A 6,432-nucleotide genomic window follows, 5' to 3' on the forward strand; every position below is an offset into this window, starting at 1 on the left:
TCGGGGCCCCGCCCACGTCAAGAGACTCCGCCCCCTGCAGCGAACGCCGTTTTCTCACCCGCCTTGGGATGTACCAAGCGAGGGGAAGGGGGAAGGGATCATACCACTGGGATCGGGAGGGGGGCATGGGCTGTACCACGGCAAGCGGGCGGGCCCCATGGAAAACATTAGAAACAATCCCTCAATATCTTCCAGCCCCCTGATCTAACCCACCAGACACCCCCCAAACGGGGGGTAGAACCCAGGAGTCCTAGCTCCCAACCCCTCCCCCTCAGTGGGGGAGAGAACCCAGGAGTCCTAGCTCCCAACCCCTCCCCCTCGCTGGGGGAGAGAACCCAGGAGTCCTAGCTCCCAGCACCCCCCACCCAACTGGGGGAGAGAACCCAGGAGTCCTAGCTCCTAGCACCCCCCCTCTCCCCCACTGCAGGAGAGAACCCAGGAGTCCTAGCTCCTAGCACCCTCCCTCTCCCCCACTGCGGAAGAGAACCCAGGAGCCCTAGCTCCCTTCCCCCGACTGGGGGAGAGAACCCAGGAGTCCTGCCTCCCTGCTCTAACCCATCTCAAAGTCCCAACCTTGCTGATGACCCATGTGGGGTCAGTTATGTTCCTCGTGATGAAATTTCTGTTTTCCTCATTTTTTTTTATTTGAAAATTACATACAAATAGTACCAAGTATCAGGGGGTAGCCATGTTAGCCTGTATCCACAAAAACAACCAGGAGTCCGGTGGCACCTTAAAGACTAACAGATTTATTTGGGCATAAGTTCCATGGGTGAAAAACCCGCTTCTTCAGACGCATGGCGTGAAAATTACAGATGCAGGCATAAATACACGGACATATGAAGAGAAGGGAGTTACCTCACAAGTGGAGAACCAGTGTTGACAAGCAGGGCTTTGGAGGTGTGCTCCGGCTCCGCTCCAGCTCCAGGCGAAAACCTGCAGCTCCACTGCTCCGGGGCTGCTCTGCGTTCCAGCTCCGGGCTCTGCTCCAAAGCCCTGTTGACAAGGCCAATTCAGTCAGGGTGGATGTGATCCACACCCGATACTTGATGAGGAGGTGTCAAGACCAAGAGAGGGAAAATTGCTTTTGTAGTGAGCCAGCCACTCCCAGGCCCTATTCAAGCCCAAATTAATGGTGTTAAGTTTGCAGAGGAATTGTAGCTCTGCCGTTTCTCTTTGAAGTCTGTTTTTGAAGGTTTTTTTTTGAAGGATGGCTACTTTTAAATCTGTTATTGAATGTCCAGGGAGATTGAAGTGTTCTCCGACTGGCTTTTGTATGTTACCATTCCTGTCTGTTTATTCTTTTATGTAGAGACTGTCTGGTTTGGCCAACGTCCATGGCAGAGGAGCATTGCTGGACCATGATGGCACAGATCACATTAGTAGATGTGCAGGTGAACAAGCCCCTGATGGCGTGGCTCATGTGGTTATGTCCTCTGATGGTGTCGCTAGAGTAGGAGAGTACCATACACAGTACGTTAGCAGAAGGTTATGCTGGCAAAGCCAAGCACTCACACATTGGGAAATGCCAGAACTCAAGATAGCTTGTGCAATCTTACCCCAGGCCCTATGTGCCTTGTAATTTCTGTTACAGCCTTTAATGACATGATCACGTATAATTTTTTCTCGTGCTTGACTTTGCAGCTTTAGGGTGCTTTGAAGCTAGTTACTGGGGCTGTAATAGGGTATGTCCAGCCTCAAACCATGCAGAGGACAGGTTTCCAGGACAGGGTTTTTGGAACTAATGGGAGCCGTAGGAGATATCGTTTAGATTTTAGAAACCCTGGGTTGGGTGACTTTGGTATATTATTTCCAATCTGCGGGGCAGTTTCTATGGGCCTGACAACTACCTGCCTGGAAGATTCCCAGGTGAAGGACTCGCAGAGTTTTTCTGTTCTTGTTTTTAATTCCTGTAGAGCAAGCTCTTGTTGAGACAAAGAGGGAATTTAAAGCCTTTCCTGGCTGCTGGCTCTGTGAGAGACAGTCAGTCTCATGATGTTATGGTAACGCCAAATGCTTGGATTTACTCCAGTGACAACATGCACCTTTGTTAGAGTTCACTCTGGCCCCTGTGGAGCACGGAGCTCATCTTGTTTTGTAATTTGTGCTGCCCTTCTGGTTGGTAGCATTAGAGGGTACATTACACCAACTTGTTCCTGGCTTCCAGGTGCTGCCTTTCATCAACAAACCACAATGTGGCTCGTGTGCTGGCTAGCTGAGAGACTCCTCTGATTAGGAGCCAGATCAGCCGGGACATTCCAGCGAACAGCCCCCAGAATCAAGCATCTGGGGATTGGATGCAGGTAGTTCTGGTGGTTGCCAGGCTTGGCTCTCGAGTGCACTTCCTCCAGGGGCCTGACAGAGCCGAGTTTGTTGATCTTTTGGGCATGGTCAAGGGCCCATCTGTTTCCTTTGGCTTGTGTGGGAGGGGCGGAAGGGCTGGCCAGGCTGCTGTGTCAGGGATTCTTTTCCTGACAGGTTTTTGTTCCTAAGCTTCTATACTGCATGTTGCCCTTGTGCCTGGAGATGGGGTATTGGGAGCATCCGACACACACAGTAATAACTACGCCAGGAAAAGGAATTGCACATCACATCCGCTCGCCCCCACCCCCACCCCCACCCCTGCCCTTCACATGCCAGGCCAGAATCACAGCTCAGCTATTGGGAATGCAGCTGAAGGCCGACCCCTCCCCTCCATACTCCTCATTCTGATCCTTGTTAACTTCAGCCTCTGCCCTGGAGCTGGATATTGTACTGAGTATCACTCCTGGCCTGTGCTGCGCTGAGCTGCGTATCTCAAGACCCCTGGGGCCCATGCTCGGCACTCGACGTGCACCTGACTCATGCTAAGCTTTTCCAAAACCTAACCCATAGGGCTGCAGCAGGACTTAAATCATGCCTAGGCTTCATGCTGGGCCCTGCCCGGGATGAGGGGCTGGGGGGTACCAAGGCCTTGTGCTGGCCCTGCCCAGGGTTGGGGAGCTGGGGGGGGGGGCTAGGCCTCAGGCCCAGGGGTGAATTTCCTCCTGAATTAGGAGCTGAGAGAACTGGGCATGGTGAGAGGGGTGTCAGCCATTCAGTTGCGGGGTAGCGAGAACTGCCCTTCTCACCTGGATCCCGCAGGGGGAAGTCAGGAACTGTCTCAAGTTTTGTAATCTGCCATTAAGAGAGTCCTACTGGGAAACCTGAGCAGCCAGTGCTGAGCAAGCAGACAGGAGGATTTCATCCTGGAGGAGCCTGGCCCCCGCTCAGAGTAATAACCCCCTGCCTTTCATTGCAGAAACACGACACTCTGTTTGCTTGGGGTTGGGTTTCCAGCCCGTGGGCAGGGGCTGCGTTAGCAGCAGAACAAATGCTGATTAGCATCAGCTCATGTTGCTCTCCCAGGGAAACAGGAATTATTTGTGCTCCGGTATCTTCAACAAAAATCTCCCGTTGTTTATATTTTGCTTTATCTTTATTGGCTTCAGAGCCGTGTTTTTCTTATTACCAGTTTGATATGGCTGAGCAGGGGGAATGTTCGTGCCCCTTAGCACATTCACGCTGCCCTGGAGAGCGAGGACCAGGCACAGCACTATTAATGCTGCCATTGCTCCATGCTGTAATGCCCTTGCAGCTCCCCAGTCTGCACCGAAGTCAATGGGAGCTTCTGCCTCTGACTTCAGTGGGGGCAGGAGTAAGATTCTTGTGTATCTCAGAGCCCTGCTAGCTTGCAGAACTGCAGCATACAGGGGCAGGGGGTTGGAGCCCCACACACACGTCTCCCACAAACCAAACAAACTTACAGGCTCTAGCTGTTCCCGAGGCCCCCAGCCCGGCTGGTGCCTAGTGACTTCTCACCCATCTGCACATCTGGTCCTCCTGTGAGAGGCTCTGCATGTAAATCAGATCCTAGCTCCATAGTCTGCCAGCAGCAGCATCTAAATGGGAACGGACTCCAGATTAAACAGCAGGCACTGCCCGAACAAGCAGCTAAACACAGTTGCTGAAAGGGGAACAAAGGGATTGTGACTCCCAGTGAGAGGCCACCCCCGTCTCCCAAAATCATCTGAGCTAAGACCACCAGAAACTCAGCACTGCAGCAGCCTGCAAGGATGGCCCTGGCTTCGGTAGTGTTGCCAGGGGCCTCTGGACAGGATCCCCTGGCTGAGGAAGCACCAACCTGCATATGGAACCTTTTGGGGAATTCCATGGTGTGAGAGAAGCTCTTTGCGCTACCCTGGGCGGAGACAAAACATCTTGTGAAGGGCAGGGAGGCCCAATGTCCCCCACCCTCCTGTATCTCAGGGGTTGGTTGCGCTTGGAAATGTACCACAATAGCTATTCTGGACTGAGCTCTCGTGTGGACACCCTTATTCCAGAATAGCTCCATTAGTAAATTCCCAAGTGTAGACAGGTTCTCAGTGCAAGTGATCAGAGAGTGGGCGACAGGGGGTGCTGGAGGGAAATGGAGAGATCATTAGCGTCATTGTATTTGCAGGGCCCCCCAGGGCTTGGTGCATGGTTGGTTAGAACCTCAAAGATAAGAATGGGGCTATGCGATCCCTGTCCAGTGCAGTGCAGGGTGCAGGCACAGAGCGGCAGCTTTCCTGCATTGCAGGGCTGCCTCCCACACCTCTGCAATTAATGGGAGCACAGAGGGGGAAGCGATGAACCGCTGCTGGGTCTGGGACAAGCTGGGACCGGCTACGGCTTTTGTCACATGAGCTGAGCGGGAGGCTGGGCTGGGGCTTGGATTAATCAACTTTTGCAAGAACGGCCCCACGGTCCCTCTTTGGCCCAGCAAGTGGCGCCAGTGCAGGAAGCGTGGTGTGTGTGTGCGGCTCAGATCAGAGAACATGGTCCCTGCCTGGGAAAGCCTCTTATCTCTCGGAGCCGCTCCTGCCCTGCTGCTGGGCTGGGCTGAAGGTCACAAGCACGCCGGGCTGAGATTCCAATCACAGCAAACTGGCTCGGATAAGAGCCTGGCTCAGATGCAAACAAGAACTAGACACGTTCATGGAGGATCGGTCCATCAATGGCTACTAGCCAGGGTAGGCAGGGATGGTGTCCCTAGCCTCTGTTTGCCAGAACCTGGGAATGGGCAACAGGGGATGGATCACTGGGCGATTCCCTGTTCTGTTCATTCCCTCTGGGGCACCTGGCATTGGCCACGGTCGGAAGACAGGACACTGGGCTAGATGGACCTTTGGTCTGACCCAGCATGGCCGTTCTTATGCACCCCTCACCCGAGAGGAAGCCAAGGCACCGGCAGAGGGGCTCTGTGGAGCCTGGGGAAGTGGATTCCTTGGTGCCCCTCACTTTGATAGAGTACAGCTTTGCACCTGTACCCCACCTTCCCTCTAGGATCTCCTCGCACTCAGCCACCATTCAATAGTGAACCCCGCCTCAGCGCTATGGGGCTGGTGGAGAGGCCTCAGTTTCCCCAAGGTGACACCATGATTCCCTGGCAGAGCTGGGAATGGAACTTGAGCCCTGCTCCCCGTCTCCAGCCCCAAACACTAGACCCTGCTGCATTCCTCCCTTAACCCACTCCCAGCCGTGAAACGCCCCACACAGCAGCCAACATCCCCGCCAGCACGTTGCCCGCCTTCCCTGGGGGCAGGGGGGTCACTTCCCTCCCAAGTTGCCCTGGTAGAAACTTTCCCTGATGTTTCACCTAGACTGTTCCTTCCTCCCCTGCCACCCCGGTCTGAGCCGGTGAGAGAGACCAGCCCTTTCCGGTGCTCCCATATGGGCTTCCAGCACATCCCCTGCACTCCCTTCTCCTAGACTGCATCAAAAGGCCGGATTCTCATCTGCTGTGAATGGCTGTGTTCCTCTGGTGACGTGGGTGGCCCTGAGCCGATTCACTCCATCCAAGGGTCTGGCCCCCTGGGTTTGTTTCCTTGCTCTCTCCCCACATGCCCCCTCTAATCCCTGTACTGGTTTGCCGTCGCCCTTCTTTGCATGTTTTGTTTGGACTTTTCCTTCCTCTCTGGAGTGAATCGGGGCCCGGCTTATGGTCCCAGCTTTACCTGCTGGAGCTGGTTGCTTTTCTTTGTGCTGCCCAGAATTTCTCCCGCAGGGAAGGGGAGGCGCTTCCAGCTGCTGACACTGATGGAATCCTGCCCCGTCTTCTCGGGCACCCTGATCTGAGCTGGCCCTCTCCCTGCTCGGTGGCGCATGTATAACGACCAGCTGAAATCCCAGTAGGGCCAGCCCAGCTCTGCCTCTTCCCGTGGGAGACAGATTTGGTCCCGGGAGATTTTCCATGTGTGGGTTTCTCACCCCCCAATTGTCTTTGCTCTGTGTGGCTACTCCAGAGCCAGGACCTGGGCCTGGCTGCTCTGCTTCCCTCAGCCAGTGTCCCAGCTCTCCAGGGGCGGGGCTGTTTTCCTAACAAAATGCATCCAGCAAAGCTAGGAAGACACTGGAGCAGGTGAGCAGAAA

The sequence above is a fragment of the Natator depressus genome, chromosome 27 (genome assembly GCF_965152275.1).
Source record: "Natator depressus isolate rNatDep1 chromosome 27, rNatDep2.hap1, whole genome shotgun sequence".
Lineage (NCBI taxonomy): Eukaryota > Metazoa > Chordata > Testudines > Cheloniidae > Natator > Natator depressus.